General features: G+C 34.2%; 1 long non-coding RNA gene across 1 annotated transcript; it reads right to left on the bottom strand.

Moving 5' to 3' along the window:
* Window positions 1–1,728: 1,728 nt before the first annotated feature.
* Window positions 1,729–13,274, bottom strand: LOC123669995. The gene is made up of 3 exons (XR_006745847.1): window positions 13,263–13,274; window positions 4,345–4,350; window positions 1,729–1,810 (listed from the first exon to the last, which is right to left on the bottom strand). It is a non-coding gene; the product is annotated as an uncharacterized LOC123669995 (long non-coding RNA).
* Window positions 13,275–21,133: the final 7,859 nt, after the last annotated feature.

The following is a 21,133-nucleotide window of genomic DNA, read 5'->3' on the forward strand; positions in this document are numbered from 1 at the left end:
GCATGTTTTAATACTGAAACATGGTCTTACCACAAGGCAAAAAAAAAAATTGTTATGAAGATGCCACAAGGCAAAAAAATTTTGTTATGAAGATGCCACATTTTTTTTCAACGCTATGATTAATCGAGCTTAAACAACCTGTTGCCCCATTGTGGGTTAACGTCATCAGGTGTTTATGATTAGTGACATAGAGATAAACAGTCAAACATAAAAAGGGGGAATTAAGTAGAATTAAATTGAAAAGAAAAATATTGAAATAAAGTCATAAAAAAGTATATAACAACGATTCTGGTGCAGGTACAAGTCACCTAAACGAGTCGTGGGTTCGATACCTATTCGGGGCAGATGTTTACATTTGTGTAAATGTTCGTATGTCGTCTGGGTATCTGTTCTCGGAGAGCACGTTAAGGTATCGATCCCGGCTGTTATCATACATATATGATAGCAATCGTTATAAACGGAATGGAATATATCTGCCAATGTGTTGCATAGCAAGCAACTCGCATAGCAAATTAAGCTGTGACCCTTTTCCTAAATGGAGAAAGAGGCCTTTACCTATTAGTGCGACGTTACAGTCTTTATGAACCAATTAAATAAAACGACACACATTAAGTTTATTCCTGTCAATGTCTCTTTAAATACTGACAGTGTCATGTACTCGCATGTTTAGTCTGCGTGGCAAATGAAACGAACTAATATCGTTGAGCGAACGACACATTGTCACTCTCGGACTCGAATTATACTGTAAATAAAAATTATATGCTTTTCGTTTTACGGAATATGGTTGTGGTTTGTTGATGTATCTATGTGTATTTAACCTTTACTAGACTCTAATTAACTGTTACTATCGTGACAAATAAATTATATGCGTAATACTGTTACTTTAAATATAATGTAATTCATACTTTTCTCAATGTTATAAAAAATTAAAATTGAAATCAAAAATAGTTTTAATTCAATAGATTTCAAAAGCAGCTTCGTCATTTTACAAATTAAAACTTTTAAGTGATTACTTTTGTTTAAAGTAAAGTTACCACCGATTCGGAATGTAGATTCTGCAGAGAAGAATCGGCAAAAAATCCCGTAGTTACTTGTTTGAAAATAATATATGTATTAGTAAAAAAAAATTAGCAATGCATGTATGATACATGAAAAACAGAGTCATTAAATAAATAATAAACAAATAAATAGTAAAAAAGCAAAAGATATAAAAAATTATATTTTGATATGTTCATCTATCTATGTATAATCTGTGTCTATTCAAAATCGAACTAGGTATGCCGAGAAGAATCAGCAAGACACTCCTTTGTAACTCTTTTCTAAAAACTGCCAATTTTAATTATTTGCCATTATTAATTTAGTAAGGTCTTGTAAGAGATACAGCACCGCTGAACCCGCATATTTATGATTTGTATGGTCTTCCATTTCCAGCTTTAGCTATTACCTAAATACTTTTTAATATGAACTTTAATTTTTTTTTTTTTGTATTTTTAAAATCGAATCTATTGTTTTTTACTCGCATCGAGACAATTCGACTTAAAAAAAATTGGATGTTAGTTCATTTACAATTTACGGAGTCACTTAAAATCTGATGAATCATCTTGATATACCATCTAAAAGTTAAATTAATAATAAATGGTAACGAAGTCGTTTCGTTCACATTTATAATTGTGTATGCTCGTACACAAAAAAACGACTACAATTATACCGACAAGTATTACAACGTAGGTAGTCACAAAAATAGTCAAATAATTACGCATTATTTGAGATAATTGAAAAAGTTCTCGTTACATCTCAGTTAAATTTAAAGCTGGTGCTTGTCGTGTAGTCCACACGACAAGCACCAGCTTTCGATTTTAAAAAAAAGGGTTACAATCAGCACATCCAATAATAAGTAATGAGGTAGGTAACACACGTAAGAAAACACAATTGAATTGGGAATCTTTTTAAAGTCGGTTGATGATAAGCAATGCCACGAAGTCACGGGTGTAATCAGCTGTTATGAAATATTACAGCGGATGACAGAAGCATTGACATACTTATTGAACACGAGATGGAAAGATAAGTGTATGTGTGTGTGTGTGTGGAAGTTAAGACCCAGTGTCTTCTACTGAACAAGGTCAATATTTCCGTCCTAAAATAAGATAAATAATCGTATGACAAATCTATTAGATATTATTAATACATTGTCAAATATTATTATATATATATAATAATTCTTGCTGTTTATTTGTTTTTTATTATTATTTTTTCAATATTATCACTGTCCGTGCTGCATTTTTTGCTGTCTGCATATACACACGGTGCTCACTGAAAATCAGTGTTAAGAGGAAAGGGTACCGAAGAGACTTTTCAAAAATAGGTATTTGAATAAAATGTTTCTGTCGCGCTGCATGCTGCTACCGCGCCCCGCGCCATCTCCACTCCGTTTTTTCTATGTGTGACTGTCGTGTTGTTAGTGTGCGTGCGCCGGCTATTCAGCTATTAATTGTTGACGATATTTTAGTATTCGCATCTTTCGTTTGTGATTGACTACGAGTACATATAGCGCATAGTGCTATTTTTCTGAATTTGGCTTGTTTTATTGAATTTGTTCTGCATCGTATTGCTGTGACTCGGCTTACTATTATTGAATTTCGTAAACTACTTATTATTATGTTTTATTATTTTGACTTGGATACTCTTTGTGACTTGATACATGTCTATATTTTTGTGGGTAATTATCGAAATACTTAGGTACTTTATTTATGAATTAGGTATGTAATTACATGGTTGAGGTGTGTGTAAGAATGGGTAATGAAATACATACATAATTATAGTGTATACATGTAGTACATAGTATAAGTGTAAGTATAGTATATATATGTAATGTAGTACATACACAGTATAAAATGTTTGCCTTAGTACCTATATAATTTGTAATGTCTCATGTTTGTCGCAGTTATTAATACATAGGTATAGGCTATATATATTAATTAATATATAATTGCGGCGATATAACAATGGTTAAAAATAATATTATAATTAAAAAAAAAAAACAAGAAAAGCCGCCTGCGTGAAGAACAACTATTAGAAAGTCAATTGAAAAGGCTGGAACAAGATAAAAATTCAATAATTACACAAAGATAGCTAAATAAATCACACCAATTTCAAACATTATGTACTGTACACTTACAAAAGTCATGAAGGCGACTTTTTCAATTATTATTTTATTTATGTTTTTTTAGTTAGGCAAATTACGTAATCGATTGAATTTTTTTAAAGAGTGGTTGATTAACATGACATAACATAACAATACACTTTATTGTACACCAACAGAAAATAATAATAGTTATCAGATTGATTTTTAACCGACTTCCAAAAAAGGAGGAGGTTCTTAATTCGACTGTATTTTTCTTTTTTTTTTGTATATATGTTACTTCAGAACTTTTGACTGGGTGGACCGAGTTCGACTTGTACGCAAAGGAAAAAAGTCGACTTCAATTACATCGACATGTAATACAACAAAGGTAGACGAAAATATAGTCAAGTAAATACGCGTTATTAAAGATTACTCAAAAATTTGTTATCAGATCTCGATGAAATTTAAATATGACTACACGATAAACATCAGCTTTCGATTAAATTAAAAATCATCAAAATCGGTACACCTAGTAAAAAATTTATGCGGTATAATACAACGTAGGTCGACGAAAATAGTCAAGTAAAAACGTATTATTTATATAACTCGAAAAGTTGTTGTTAGATCTCAAATAAACTTAAGTGAGACCAAATGACACACACCACCTTTCGATTAAAAAAAAATTGTAGAAATCGGTCCACTCAGTCAAAAGTTCTGAAGTAACATACATAAAAAATACAGTTAAATTGAGAGCTTCCTCCTTTTTTGGAAGTCGGTTAAAAATAGAAACCGATTTTACACGTCTATAGAATTCCTAAGTCGACAAGCTTGAACAGTGAAAGATTTAGTATAAAAGAAAGAGGAGTGAGAGGGAAATTCAAGAAGTAAGCTTTCCTCAGAACGAAAACTGCGTTCATTGGAATCACTAAGAAATTTAAATCGTCGTTTTAGATAAGCAGGTACAACAGGGTTAAAAAGAATAGTGTAAAGTAAGTTGAGAATATACGTATTCCCGAAGTAGGGAATTGGGTGCCACTCAGGGCGTAACTACTGCCGTATCAGCCGTATCAATGATACGGGGCCCCCTATTTACAGGGCCCCTAAGGTGTGTAAGCAAAAATTAGTAAAATGTTATCCACAATGTCACTTAATCTTGTGCTTCCTGGAAAAAAGAATAAAAAAACTGTCATACATACCTATAGAGTTTTCACTTCAGAAATGACTGAAGTCTGAAAAGCAGTCCCCTTTTATCCGAGTCAAGCGTGCGCCCAATTGTTGATAACATTCTGTATCGTTTATTTCGGGATTCAGTTAATCATTATGAACAATGAATTAATCTTTTTTTATATAAGAATGGGGCACACAAGCAGACGAAGCCATCTGATTTATAACGACTACCGTCGCCCATGGCCTTTAGAGAAAAGATGTAGACACTAGACGCTTTAAAACCCCCAAATTTTAGCAAGGTCATTCCACACTTTGAATGTACGCGGAAACATTGCGCACGAAGCTCGCACATTGGTTGCAAACCACTGGTGGATACAATTAGCACCACTAGACTTCTTGACATCGAAAGAATGCAGAACACGACAAACGACACTGCTCATAGTGCACATTACGCATCGCGTGCTCGCACCGTGGAATGCTCGATGGTGCTTTTCCCTCATCGTCAAGAGTTGAATTCGACGCAAAAAGAGTGCAAAGAATTTTCGCTTACTTTTTCGCATAATGTGCCTTCAGGTTCACGCAATGATGGAAGTGCAGACTAAAAAAAGTTACCTTCGACAGCTTTTGTAAGAAACAAAAGGCACGAGTTCCATTTGGAAAGCCCAATAGTCTCTCGCCAATTCTGCTGTGTTTGAACTTTGCCCTAGCGATTTACTACCTGTAAGACCTGGCAGCGTTGAATCTCTTCTTCAGGTTATGCGCCTGTGAATCCCCCATATAGATGCGGAAGATTCATAGGAATTCACTAATAGTATTGGCCTCACAGGCTGAAGCGAACGATCGCCCGCATCTATTGCTGCAGGTCAAGGCTAATAACTCTCCAGCTTGGAACTACAAGCTCTTTAAATCAGCTTAAAATCCGAAATTCAAAACATTCATTCGATTAAAGAACTCATGGAATTATTACTGATAAAATTCAATAGCCTTGCATCCAGTTTTCCGGAGGTATTAACTTGATGTTTTTCAAAACTAAAACTGATAAAAAATTACCTAAGGATTTCGATGGAACAGGAACAGCTACAGTAGACTACACTCACTATTGTCTATTCTAGGAGGAAGTTATAACTTATAATCAATAAATATTTATTTTAATTCAATGCAAGCATTTTTTTGAGAAATCTTTACCCATCATTTGCCTGCCCCCCCTCCCCCCACTAATTTTGATACAGGGCCCCAAGGTTCCCGGGGTTCCAAGGAATGCTACGCCAGTGGTGCCACTTGAGTTTTTTACGCAATTCAGAAATATGATTCTATTTGCGAAGTCCAAATACGAATCGCATAGGTACATAGATTCGACCAAATTTAATAATCTGCTCCTCAGTAATGTCAAGAAAACAACTAAGCAATTCTTTACCGATGAAAAAAAACAGAGGAGGTTCTAAAGTCGCCACGTACCTGTATTTATTTATGTTTGACCATGCATAGCTTTTTACAAGGTATTCCGAAATTGATAAAAAAAATATATTGGAAGAGTAAGTTGTTTTTCGCCTAGGAGGTGAGGAAGAAGCGCGGCTCGCAGCTTGCTTGGCATAGGCATGGGAAAGAGCAGTCCTAATTTTTTAAACTTTCTTATTGTATTTTTTATTAATATTACGGTAATAATAATCATAATATACTTTTTTGAAATCCTGTATTGAGTCCTTTAATTTGATACCAAAAACAAACAACACAGTTATTTACCATAATTATCATTGTTATTTGTTAGCGAAACCCTTCGTTAGCCCAGGTTTGCACAGTGTTACAATAAAAACCGCATATACTAATACGGTTTTATTGTAGTTATGAAAAGAGAAATTATTTAATTTTGTTAATACGAATTTTAGAAAATATCGACTAAAAATTACATCACTAGTGTATCGATATAATTGTCGACTATGAGGCATCACTTCGCTGGCGTATATACGTATTGCTTTGACCCTTCCCTCCCCCAGACCTATCCCCCAAAAAGCAAGAAAGGGACAACTGCAGCTCAGACCGTTTTAGGTATATAATTTTTGACCAAAACAGTGTTTCGTAGTCGACTGTTTTCTCCTCAAAACATGGCAATTTTTTTTTATTTTTTCTTTTAGAAAATAAAAGAAGACTTCGGCTATGCCCCTATGTTTTCATTTTTTTGAAAATATGCATATATTTTTTTTAATGAGTGTCTGAAAATGTACAAAAAATTATGCAATATTTCGAGTTTTTGAAGTCTCCTAATTCCTATGATAATAAGAATATGAAAAAAATCAAAACATAGGGGCATGGTCATGGCAGCAAAGAGTTCTATGTCACAAAAATATTTGATCTAGTGTCATTATCCAGGGAGAAAACAGTCGACTACGTTTGTATGGAGAAAAACCTGGTACCCTTTCCTCTTAAGGCAACGATGAGTGGGTCCGATTGGTGACATTACAAATTAATATTTTTTAATTTATATTTTTGTTTAAAACTTTGTAGTTTAGTATTAGGATTGAATTTTATTAAATTTTATCTTGCGTAAGCAGTGTTTATTACCAATAAAATTTATTTTATTTATTTATTAAATTAAAGTTTTTGAATATACATATAACCGAGACCGACAACTAAACGGTTTCATTCAAGCCGGTTTTGTATATCACTATAGATATTTGAAGACTAGACAAATTTCGCTGTTTTGAGCAAGAGTTAGGCTTTTTTCATCCATCTTTCATCGCACAGAGATCCACTTGTATAAGTATGTATGTCATAATATGGTGTAATAGATATCATACGTCTAATTAAATCGGAACAGTTATCGTTTCTTCAGATCTGGCTTATCTGTCATCTTATAGGCCATCGATCACACTAATCATACGAGGCTTAAGACACAAGCATTCGATTTACTTTGGTGATATAAGGTTATATCAGATTTTGATAATAATTGGATTGATTGTTTTTGAAATAAAACTTATTTACGCACGCTTGACTGGGGGGCTAAACTGGTGAATGCGTGACGAGAGCGTTGCGAAAAATGTGATCGGGCGAGGCGAACGGAAGTTGAGAATGAGATATAAGTTAGTTAAGATAGAAAGAGAGAGAGTTTAGCTTCGTATATTACTGTTGGGGCAAGTAATGAAGTTTTACTTCGGTCGTGTGGTATAAAAGCACATTCGTTTTTTTCTTGATTCAGCTTGTAACATCCCACAGTTGAGCCTAGTCAATTCTCCATATAGGACAAGGAGCTTAATCCCTTATGCTGCTCAACTGGTGGTTCCGGCGGTCTTACCACGATTAACGATCTATTCGAGGTATAATATTTAGGACCTGTATGACCAAGCTTAGTTCGTTTTTTTTTTTTTTTTTTTGGTAAATCGTGTTTTTTGAAATTTTTATTTTAATTCTGATGAAATATGAATAATATTTTTCGATCTTACCGACATAATAATGAGAAAATATGAATTGGTTATTTAGATGAAAAAAACACGAATCCAATTACAAAAAAAAGGAAAAAATAACAATAGATCTGGAGACATGTGGATTAGAAACGGGGTCATATCGTTTTGTGACCGCCCGATTTCACATCTGAGCTATTATAACTTTATAGATGATAGCGAAATTTACTTTCATATTCTAATGATATTGTCATCAATTTTCCATTGCCTGAAAGACGGGTAAAACGAAATTTTCTAAAAGTGAATCCTAGCTAGATGGATTTATATCGCCCCTTAAACCCCTTGCGTTATACAGGAGAATGATACGATTCCATACATTCTTGGGCCAAAATGTAATGAAATGAAAATGGTATCAATTAATGCATTTAGGCTTATTGTTCCTTCGCTGAAAATTATCTATATTTTGGCTATCTGAGAGTGGAGTTACTAGACTTTTTGTAACAGTGAGGTTATGTTACAATGTCTATAAAAAACCCGATCACTAAGTTCTTGTAGCACTAATGTTTGTTATATTTAGTGAAGACTGTTTGAAAACTCATTACAAATACTGATATACACTTGAAACCATAAACCATAAATATCAGGAATGGACTCAGAATGCATCGGAAAACAGTAAACACGAAACGAGTGACGGACACAGTATGTTAGCCAGCTGTCAAGGCTGTCATTAAAAATACGTTTTATTTTAAATCAAAATGAAATCGATAATCATTTTGGTTTATCAGATATTAATTGATATTTTCGATATTAATATAACTTTATTTGAAATGCACATTATTGTTTACAGCTTTAAATGTGCATCTAAATATCTTGAGTTAATTAACTAGTGCAAACACTTTCTTTTTGAATTCTGTAATCGATTATAGTTGAATCGATACCCAAATGATTTGATGAAAACTATCTTTCTCAATTTTCTCCGCTTCTAGATTCAGAATTGAGCTGATATTTTATATTTTAAAATAAAAAAATATGACCAATTTTTTAAACCATATCTCTACTCATTACATTTTGGCCCAAAAGTCCCCATCTCCTTTCATGAAAGTCGTTGGGACCGTTTCCGAGATTCAGATTATATATATACAAGAATTGCTCGTTTAAAGGTATTTGATTAATAGAACTTAATGTAAAAATTGTTGAATTACGTCTAGTTTTCTACTCTAATTTTTGTTAGACGTTCTAGGTAGTCCATATACCTCACAGCATTTTTTTTTCGTGAATTTAATTTAAACGTTGGTTAAATAACATCGTTCTTACAAGGCTGTGCTGTGTATAAATCTCATCAGATTTCATCTCGTGATAGCCTGTTCTGGTCTAATTCCTGCGTTGGTTCGACTGTAGCATACCTAGTTACTGTTCCAATGATTAATTTAAATATCACTTAACGTTAGAAGTATTGTTTTTGTTACAATAATAAATAACTATTTTATATACGATCGTAAATATTTCTTTTTGCTTTCATTTTCAATTTCCATAGTACCTACATACATTTCATATACACGATTATCAATTTGCAATTTGTTACAATTATTACGAGAAAATCTATACCACTATTATAAAGTTGAAAAGTTTGTTTGATTGAACGCGCTAACCTCAGGATCTTCAGGCACTACTGGCTCAAATAGAAAAACTTTTTTTTTATATCGCATAGCCTATTTATTAAGGAAGGCTTATAGCCTATAGGCTATTATTTCCGCAAATGAACGCGAACAGCACAGTTATAAATATAAAACTATAAGCTACATACGTTTAGCGGGCGGCTCCACAGGCGACGGTGTGGTGGCTCTGTGCGCGTGAGGCGGGGGCGAGAGGCGCCGGGCGTGCGCGGCCGCCGCGCCTGCGACCCGCACGCGCAGCGCCCGCGCGCCGGACACGCTCGCGCACCACGCGCCCTCCTCTGCCGGGCGACATCCGCTTGACGGTCTGGAGTTAAGGTTAAAGGTTATTTATTTCTCAAAAGAATACAATTCACTTCCACGGGAAATTACAAATTCTAAAGTTAAACAAAAATTTATATGTTGGGTACATCTCAATACAATATATAAACAATTTACAGTCGAGACAAGAAATTAACAATATGTAGGGTAGTATTAAAATATATATGCGCAACTGGAAGTGTCATTGTTAAGTAGTTATTAAGAGTTCCCTTTACAATATGTACGGTAGCATCTGCAATAAATAAACAAATTCTTTGGACCAAAAACTTTTATAATTTCTCAACCTACGAAACTGTTTGAAAGTTTTAATAAAAATATCGTTATTCATGAAAGCTTGTTTGCAAATATTGATTACAAGTTACCGGGGATACTTGTTATGGAAAACGGAGTTTAGTGGCGGAATTGGCGAAGAAGGCTAATAGTGATCGAGTTGTAGATAAAGCGAATTACAGACATATACATGTCTAGCTTTTATATTACAAAAGTGGATAAGTCCCCGGCCTACTTGACGGTAAGTGGTTACAACCACTACTTAGCTTTAGATGCAAATGCAGTACTTGCAGCTCCAGAAGCATCTCAAGCGCATTGCTGACCTTAGCCTCGAGCCCGCCGAGAGCTCTGGTCACCTTACTCACGACAAGACCACGACACTATTTGAAAGTAGTATTACTTAGCTTCTGTAAAGTCGCGGTACTTCCTCAGTCATCAAACAGATGTTAACGATCATCCCTAGTTCGGATCTCCTACTATAGTAGGAGATCGGTTTTTATATTTATAAATATAAAAATCGATTGTAGAATATATATGTCCGACTGGAATCAATCATCTTGTTAAGATTAAGACGAGAATAAAGTTTCTGGCTTCAGTAATGCAACGCAGAAATATCATTGCGGTTTAAAGTGCATTATTTATAAAATTAATAATCTTAATGCAATACAAGGAGTACCGAAAGCGTGCAGCTGCGTACCACTTGTCTTTGTAAAGTTATCGTTTAGTTAGTGAATTAAAGTTATTCGTACATTAGCTACAAGCAATAACTTCTGATTACAAGGATTATTATTTTAATGTTCCACAATTACGATAAAACGGCCTTTTTGGCGTACAAATAAATGTTTCGTTTAAATGCATATTATGTATAATTAGAAATTTAATCTAAGTTTCTTCAGTCATTCATTAATTTGAACCAATGTTAATAGTAGAAACATGCTACTTAAAATTTTGCGTCTCACAAAAAGTACACAATTCTTTAAAGATCTGTTATAAAAATGGTGAGACGGCAAAACAAGTATCTCTTTGTGTCCCATAATTGTGGACATTATTTTACAGATATACAAATTTTTTAACATAAATGTACATATAATACGAAAACATGCACAACATTTCATTACACAACAGTAATTTTAGGTATCTACATAGATTGCGATTTTGTTTACGGCTAAATCTAAAACAGTTGCCAAACTTGTTTCGTTCGTCAAATTATTAATAAGTTAGACTTACATGACTAACAACATTTAAACAAATATTGTTTTATGTAACTACCTATTTCCTTTGTGAATTTTTCAACATTAACAGTATTACGAAGTCCATGGCTATCAGAAATAATTTTATGTCAATCAATCAATCATTACAGCCTATACAGTCCACTGTTGGACATAGGCCTTCACAAGTTTACGCCAAAAATGGCGTGAACTCATGTGTTTTGCCCATAGTCACCACGCTGGGCAGGCGGGTTGGTGACTAAAATAATTCACGCACACACAACAGTCTGCCATTATGTATGTAATTGCTAAGGACTGGTAAAAATTTGAAATATTATGGTGCTTGAATTTAGCACCTTTTAACTTACTTTGAAAAAGAAGTTATCAAATCGATATTGTTTATTAAAATTTTTATTTAAATAAAATATTTTTAGACAAGGATTTTTTTGTCCTGTCCGAAAAACAGCTACGAAATTTTATTGCTTACATACCGATGACAGTGCTACCTACCGGGTCCAATTGAGATAAAAACTACCCTATCTCCCAAGTTAAACATTAAGCATCATCCCAAGATGAACATTTTGTATTAGAATTTTTTTTTTTTTTTTTTTTAGTTTTTAGTAGTTATTCTGCTGTTCAGGACGGACTAATATAGAACAAATAAAAACCACGAAAAGTTCTCGAATTATAAGTGTTCGAACAAACCCTACTTTGTTTTATATATTAAGAAGATTACTTTTAAAATTAATGACATTGACTAGTGCCAATATCATACACCACAGATGATTTCACCAATGTCACGTAGAACGGAAAAAAACTTATGTGGAATGATCGCTGCCGTCGAAATTACTAAAGCAATAAAAATTTTGGAAACCGCATTGTTTCAAAATTATTCTCACAACATGTAGATGGATTAATGTCGATACCACGTACGAGATATAGTTATACTATAGTATTGTCGTAATTGTTTGTTGCCTATTTAACAAATACGCCGTTACCAATAGCTTGAACTATAATACATATAATCTGTCAAGTTATTTGAAATAAACGGTGTTTGTAACAATGTCAGTGATGGCCGTCGCGTGACGAACGCACGGGCGAGTCTGATGCCCGAGTCGAATCACGGCGTCCTTTAGCACGACGGTGCAACTGTTCCGAGTTGTTTTTGTACGGACCTGTCCTAGAATGATTTGTAATCAATTTCCTATGTACTTCAAAATAGATATTATGTCCCCTTATCTTGTTGTTCGGATCTTGTTTGAGTGCTTGTTTCGTTAAATACCTCTGACTGAGACTTTCTAAGTATAATAGCTTTTGTTAAAGCTATTATAGATTTTATTTATAGTTTGTAAGTTGTAAGTTATAAAGTTTGTAAGTTGTTTGTAAGTGTGAGAATCTTGAATCAGAAAGATAAAATGCACACAATCCGAACAAATATACTTAAAAACATAATTATGATCTATTCAAATATTTGCCATAACTGGGGATATAAATTGCGACTACTCGAATCGGTTCATATACATATACTGCACTATCACCGCTGAACAAGTATTTCATCACATGACTAGCTCGTTGGCGCAGTTTGTAGTGGCCCTGCTTTCTGCTCCGCGGGTTGCGGGTTCGATCTCCACCTGAGTCTGGGTGTTATATTTGTATTTATATATTTATGTAACATTTCTAGGTATATTTATCAAAAAAAAAAGGATTTAGCTATATCAGCTGGCTGTTTCCTATAACACAAGCATTAAGTTGCTTACCATAGGAACAGACAACTTTTGTGTGTATGTAATAAGATATTTATATATTCATTTCGTCCTATGCTAGCATAAAAAATATCATTAATAAGCATCTGAAGATTGTATCATATGACAAATTCGTGCAAATTTCCCACGCTCTTCGTATTTCCGTCAATCAAATCATAAATACTAGAAAACATGAAGACATTAACTAATTATGATCTTCAAATATTAATTTTAAGATCACGTAATTTGAAAACCAGTTTAACAAAACACAAATAAAACGTTACGTATATCAGATAAGTAGCAATGAAATGTTGAAGCACTATTTGGTCCCGAGCGTCTAATAAAAACGAAAGTGGAAAAACACGAACACACGACCATCATCATCTAACGCAGGAAGTGTGAATTCTAAATGGAAGTGCGTTTCTTCGAGCATGTGAACATTGTTGCGTAACGCTGGAAATGATCATTATAAAGACAGTTTAATTTCCTATTCGACATAGAAAAATGGTTACAAATTGGTGAAGCGACTTCATGATGTTTGGCACCCATCACAAATTTAGTGGAATATGGACCAAAATTTGAGTAACTAGTAAGCAAACAGTAATGCTTTAATTTCGTAGGTAGTCAATGCCTAAATGTTATGACTGCATAGCGCGAAAATGATCTACTCGACTAAATCTATATTCCATATCTGGTATAAGATACACATTTTTTAAATTTTACAAGAAATTTTTATTATTTACGGACCATAATACATTTTTACAATATAAATATTTGAGGATGTGTTAAAACTTTCTTGAATAAAGAAAAATTTCATTTCATTTGACCCAAACTGAAAAACCTAAACTCTTTAATGGATATTGATATCAAATCATTTTCTATTGTTATTTTATTGACAAAGGATTTCAAAAGTTATTTATAGTTATAGATTAAAACATTAACAACAGTTTATTAAATTATATCAAACCAATAAAGCCGGATGGTTTATCGCTGTAACATAACCCCAAAGCAGATGTGTTTTTGCATTTAAATTATAAATATTTATATTACCACATAGTCTACTGATATGATCGTTTCTAAAACCGTTACGTTCGTATTAATATCCAGATCCTGTTTCTCTTATTTTCAATTAGGTTGATGACGTTCACAGGCGATCATTTATGATTGAAAAATGAATCACTGAAATATACGCGTATAATTTCCAAAAATCCTTCTCCTACACGGGGAAACAGGCATATGTCCAGCTGTGGGATATTACAGGCTGAAGCGAACTTCCAAACAGCTGCATCAAATTGGATAACATTTTTGAAATAAAAGTTCTTTACGCACGGTCGACTTGGGAAATAAACTGGTAAATGCTTGACGAGAGCGTTACGAAAAGTGTGATCGGGCGAGATGAACGGAGCAAGAGAGAGAACTTCTTACGTTTCTTACATTTAAGACATATAAATATAAACAATATAAATATATTATATCGCATAATCACACTAATTACGGCATACATGGTGTTTGTGTATAGTGTCTCTTAAGCCTCGACAAAGAATTATTATCTAACTAGGGGACGCTAAATCTAAGACTTTTATGGTTATATTTACAAATCGTTAATATGCGTGACAGCGTGATCCATGTATAAAGGTATCTCTCAGATAAAATGAAGTGGATGATGACAACAAATGATATTTAATTAATATCAAATCAAACTTTCAGATGAAATAAAAGATAATTAAACTACCGAAGATATAGCACATACATACGTTATCCGTTAAAAGAAAGAAAAAAAAACTGTTCTGAAATATGTTTTCGACATCCAATTTAAGCGCATCCGAAAATAATTTCTGCTTTAATTTTTTTAAAATAAAATAATAAGCTGCAAAGCGATTCTTATTAAAATTCTGACATTAACTTGCGGGATGCCGTGGAATGTCATACGCTAAATTAACCCGTCAACCTTAATCAACAGATGAACACCAACTACACACATTATAACACAGATGGTTGATATTCTTTGATATGTTGCGTTTCTTCAAATGGATAATATTTGTTTTGGTCAATTAATGGTGGTCAATTAGTACTCGTAGGATCCTTATTTGATAGACAAAATGTTAAAATTTTATACTTTTTTAACCTTTCAACGTTAAATTGTTTCAAAGCTTAAAACTATTACTTCAATTGATATGTATGTTTTTTTTGGTCATCAGGGCTTACTTCCAGATTTATTATAAGTACATGAAACAAACATTTAAAATTAATCTCATGACTGTTGCGTGTAAATGAACTCTAATGAAACCTCTCGACAAGAAAAATTTACATAAAGAATACGTATTCAAATAACACAAATTAAACTACCTAATTTCAACGAAACATTTATCAGCGTATCCAAAATAATTCCATTTAAACAAAGTATAAATAGCTTTTAAAGATAAGAGACCAAAGTTATTTTAATAACAAAAAACAGTGTATGTGAGTTCATCATCAACAATGATAAAAATTTGTAAGGTCGAAGGTTTGTTGACAACGTGTATGAAAAGTCTGTTTAAATTTATTTAAATTAATTAGAAATATTTAAACACTGTAAACGGGTACGAGTGTTTTCTTGCTGTTAATTAGTCGATTAAGTTGGGATTATTTCACTAACTTACTAAACGTCGTTCTTTTATAGAAAGTCCTCTGGTGAAAAGAAATAAAACAAACTGGTTGAATAAAATCTTACATGAACGACAAAATGCTACAAAAATGTAATTATAATACTACTAGCAGTTGTCCGCGACTTCGCTTGCGTAAAATTGAATAATATTTACATGGAGGGACTAAAGGAGTGTATAGTCAATTATTATAAAAATGCATGACCTTCTTATACCACATTTATGGTTCACTTTCCGTGCGTTAGAACTACCAGACTGCTTGCAAAGCTCGCTCGAAAAACTGTCTTCCCTTAGGTTTCTCAAGCCATTTTTAGATAATTTCAGTTATACGAACTAATCTCCTATTTAACCATACAGAATTTCCGTAAACGCTGGATATTTATTTGTGTTACACCCAATCAAAATCCTAAAAATAAAATTTTATGCTTCTAAAATTTCTAAATTACATCGACACTATTTTCAATTTCATTTTAATTTCATTTTTATTCTTAACCAATACCTAATCGGGTCTAAAAATAAAAGGTAAAATAATGTTTATGCAAAAATAAAACGCGGTTTTATATGAAACGTCAAACAATGATTATTATGTGAGTGATTTTCCCTAATTTTAAAAAATGCTGATTTAATGTCGATGAAAAAAGTTTAAAGCTTTTAAAAAATGCTGATTTAATGTCGATGAAAAAAGTTTAAAGCTTTTAACTCCAGAAATAACGGATTTCCATGCAAATATTATTTCTTCTTTCGTTCCCCATTTCACCCCTTTAAAGTTAAAATTTTCACAAAAATTGCAACTATGTTTACTCATTTTTAATATTCGCAACTAAAATTTGATGTTTTCAAAAATAACGAATTTCTCATTTAATCTTTCTATCCCAATGTCACCCTTTAAGGGTAGATTGTCCACTAATTCTGAAATGCACATTTATCGATTTTTAATCACTAAGCCGAGTTTTATGTACACCATAAAGAAACGTAACAAAATTAGATATATATAGGAAAAGATATACAAAGGCGGTCTTATCGCTATGAGCGATTTCTTCCTGACAACTTTTGAGTATAGGACAAGGCGAAGAAAAGAGCGGTAGGGGAGTGTACAAAGAGTTGAAAAACAGAAATGGCATCGAATTACCGTGCTATATGATACATTTAATTAAAATAACTTTGTATGCTCGCAAACGAAAAAACCGACTTCAATTACATCGACAAGTAATATAACGTAGGTAGACGAAAAAACAATCAAGTAAATACGTTAGCACGCCAAGCCGTCGGTCCCAGTTGTTATCATGTACACCTGATAGCGATCGTTACTCATAGTAGGAAATATATCCACCAACCCGCATTGGAGCAGCGTTAAGCTCTGATGCTACTCCCACATGGGGAAAGAGGCCTATGCCCAGTAGTGGGATATTACAGGCTGAAGGAGATTAGTCGAAAATACATCATCAGGTCTCGATCAAATTTAAATGTATTTACAAAAAAAAGCATCATCTTTCGGTTAAAATAAGTATCACCTAAATCGGTAGACCCAGTGAAAGGTTATGCGGAATAATACAACGTATGTCGCTGAAAAAGTATTCAAGTAAATACGCATTATTAGATATAACTCGAAAAGCACTTGTTTGCTTTCAATTAAAATTAAATGGGATCATATGAAACGCAACACCTTTCCGGACCACCTTAAGGTGTCCGGTCTTGCCACAAAATCCGTTCATAAGGGACGTCTAATAACTATAAACTACCTCTGTATCGAATTTCAAGTTTGTAGCACAAAAAATTAGGAACTTTTATAAAATCTTTCGAGTGCACTTAGATCTTCTTAATGCCCTGTCACAAAATTTATTCTTAGTAGACGTTTATTCCACTACCACCTTGGAATTTAAAAAGTCGACAGATAGCGGGATAGCCATCCATTTGCTGGCTTTGAAACACACAAGCCAAAGACGGGCACCAGCGTCTTCGGTGCGACAAAGCCAGCCCTGTGGTCACCAACCCGCCTGCCCAGCGTGGCGACTATGGGCAAAACACATGAGTTCACGCTATTTTTGGCACGAACTTGTGAAGTCCTATGTTCAGCAGTTGACTGCGATAGGCTGCAGTCATGACACGCCTATTAACTATTAAACTATTAACTATCTTCCTGCCAAATTACAAGCTTGTAGCATAAAAAATAAAGGACTTTCGTACAAACTACCTTTCTGACGAATTTCATCTGAATGACACCGCAAACGTTGTTTCGCCATATATGTTATAAGCCCCCTTAACCCCCCCCCCCTTATAACTTAGAGGTATGAAAAATAGATGTTGTTCGATTCTCAGACCTACCCGATATGCACATAAAATTTCATGAGAATCGGTCAAGCCGTTTCGGAGAAGTTTAACTACAAACACCGCGACATGAGAATTTTATATAAAACAACATCTATTTTGTAGCACGTAAGCACTAAATAAGTTTGGTTTGTTCATACAATTTACGATTAGATTGTACTAAGTTGAAGAAATGGTTTATTTTAGTCAATGCAGTCGTTTCTTAATGGTTGTATTAGTGTGTGTATCGCTCTCAGCCATGCATGAACATGTGATACCATGTGTGACATACATACGAGATTAGACTCTAAATACAAGGAGATAAGAGTTAAAATAAATATTTTTTTGGTGTCAACGTTGTGTGAAGGTTTATGTCCGTCCTTGATAATCTTCTATGCTTTGTTTTTATATATATATATGTATTCATGTAAAACAAAATAGCTTGTTATGTAGCTTAATAAAGCTGGTTGAATTATATCATAACATATACATGTGCAACAAATGTAATTTTATACATGGAAACGAATTTAGGAAGATACGAATGTACATATAAAAGTAGGCATTTCTAAAAGTAATTTTAATTTCAGACAGATTAATTACAGCAGAATAAAATAATTAAATTCATTAAAATGAACAAACGAGAAAGTGAATATAATCCCTTGGTGAGTTATGAAATTAATCATTTTTGATCTGAAATTGTTTGTGCAAATGTTTAAAAATTCCCAAGGAAGTTATATGAACAGACAACAATAATCAGAGCTCGGGAAAGATGAAACAAAAGGAACAGAACAGCTAATGTGAACTGATACAAGAAATAATTATACCGTTGTATGTTATGTAAGAAACGAAAACATGACGCTCGTTTTAAAAAATGCACATTTTTTTGTATCGAATTATACAAGATGAAAGATGGAACAGACAAAGATGGAAGCTCGCACGGGGTCATTGACCATAACATCAGATTATTATCAGAGGATTCAATGTAATTAACACGAAATATTTTCGTGCAGTTATTTCTTCGGAAATCTCAACGTAAAACAAAAAATATTTATGTAACCTACTCTATCACAATCATCTCTGAAATCTTCGCATGTCTATATGAAAAGCATGAAACACACGGAAGTAATTCTCAATATTGCCCAAATAAGCTAATCTGTGCCAGAAATACAATATTTTTGCCAAATTGTGCCGCATTTTATGCAAACACTACACAATGCATTTTTAATAGCACTGTGTTTCCTGGAGCCAAAATTAAGCATTAAATATCTTAAGTTACATAGCAACGGTAAATTTGAATTAATTAAGATAAAGTTACGCGGTAGGAATCTAGGTCAGAGTGACTATTTCATCTATACAAGATATTTTAATATATTTTTATTGAGAGCAACTAACCGTTTTCTCCAGTCTTGAATGAAGCTCCAGTCGCATTGATCGTCCTCGTCTAGCACTGTGGCCTCGTTGTGCTCGACTCGTCCTCCGTGCACCAGCTCAACTAACTGGCGAGCCCTTTCGAAATTTCCTTCAAATTCCACGATTACAAATCCATCAGAACTCACAGATTCAAAAATGTCCTTTTTGTAAGTCCCATCGTTAATAGTCACATTGTCGTGCGTTTTTTGCTCATCTTCAGTCTTAATCTCAGAGTAAATAGCTTCAGGTACCTCCACTTCAGAAACTAGCTGACTCCCACCACCTTTATCCACGTCTGTATTTTGTTCTAGGTTCTCAACTTCAACAACTTGTCGGTTCACGTATATTGCTTCCTCCTTCTGAGCTGCTATTTCCTTCTGTCTATTTTCTTCTTTCTTTTGCTCACTATGTTTTCGTATTATAGAATCTCCGAAATAAATAACTACTTTATTATTATTCTGAGTTATTTTGTTGGCTAAACCTCCTTCGGCATGGGGTACGTTGGCTTTTCTAGTTCTTTCATGAGAGAGTCTTTCTGCTAGTTCATCGTAGCAAGGTGGCCGGTTGTTATATATCTTTTTATCAGCTTCTTTGTTAGTTACTTTCTTTTCTACACTTTGGTACACTGGGGGTCGACAACATTCATCGTATTTCGAATTCCATTGCCTTGGTTCGCTATAAATGTGTTCTGGAGGTGAGGCCGCTCGCTTAAGTGGTATATATTTTTCATGAATGTTTTTAGAACTAGGTGATTCATTTCTTCTAAAATTCAAAACGCTTCGACGTAAGTTTGCTTCCTGACTATCACTGTTAATTTTTTTGGAACGCGAATTTCCAAGAAACTTCAACAATGGCTTATGTTCAGGTGTCTTCACCCGATCGGTGCTGGGCGCCTTACGCATAGCGAAAGGACCCGAATCCTCAACCGGCTGCTGGTACAATTGCTCACAGCTGGTTGACTTGTGTGGTGACGCGCGCTTCTTGGCCGGTGTGAGCGGTTCTCGGCTCTGCCAGTGTCGCACTGACAGCCTTGCAGCTCCACGAATAAATTTCATAGGTTCCCAGGCCTCGGCCTTCTTAAGTATGAAATTGTCGCACATGTTGTGTTTTGCTGGCGGTTTTCTGGAGTCAGCGGCGCGGCAAGATTGGAGCTCACGACAAAGGAAGCACGAACAACGCGCAGAGCACAGCATGACTGCGCGAGCGCAACGGCCGCACTGCCGACGCCGTTAATCCAAGAACCATTGTTAACGCCCCGCTACTGACGCCTCTTACCTACGCACGCACACCTTGCGGATTGGCGGTACCGTTCTTACTCGATTTATTTGTGTAACTTTTAATTGTTACATGAAAGTTTCGATTGATTCACGCTAAATTGTATTACCGTAACTTAAGTCATAAAATACGTCGAACAGAATTATTACTACGACCGGTTTTAGACATAACTGCGCTAAAATCGTCATCGACTAACACATTCATAGCTAAGCTACAAATAAAACCGAAACTTGCGCTTAGAGAGGTTCCAGTGTGCGTCAAAATATTGATGTTAATTGCGTTTAAATGTAGCGAGTGCCTCCAGAGATTCATAAGAGTTAACAGTATAGTTCAGTTGCATTCAACGTGGGGGTGAACGGAACCATAAGTGTTGCTCTAAATTTAGCTCTAGGTACCGCTCCAGAGTGATCTCAGTCTAAACTCGATCGACATGAAAATAGCAATTGATTGAAAATAATGCATTTGGTAAAATTATACAAGAGTATATTATGCGCCAGGTATATTTTCGTGTTTTAAAATAAAGCACAGGAACACAACTGAAGAATCGACTTAACGAGAACGAATGAATAATCGACGAACCAAGGCACACAAAAATAAATGTTTGAAAG

Source organism: Melitaea cinxia, chromosome 4 (genome assembly GCF_905220565.1).
Source record: "Melitaea cinxia chromosome 4, ilMelCinx1.1, whole genome shotgun sequence".
In the NCBI taxonomy this organism is placed as follows: domain Eukaryota; kingdom Metazoa; phylum Arthropoda; class Insecta; order Lepidoptera; family Nymphalidae; genus Melitaea; species Melitaea cinxia.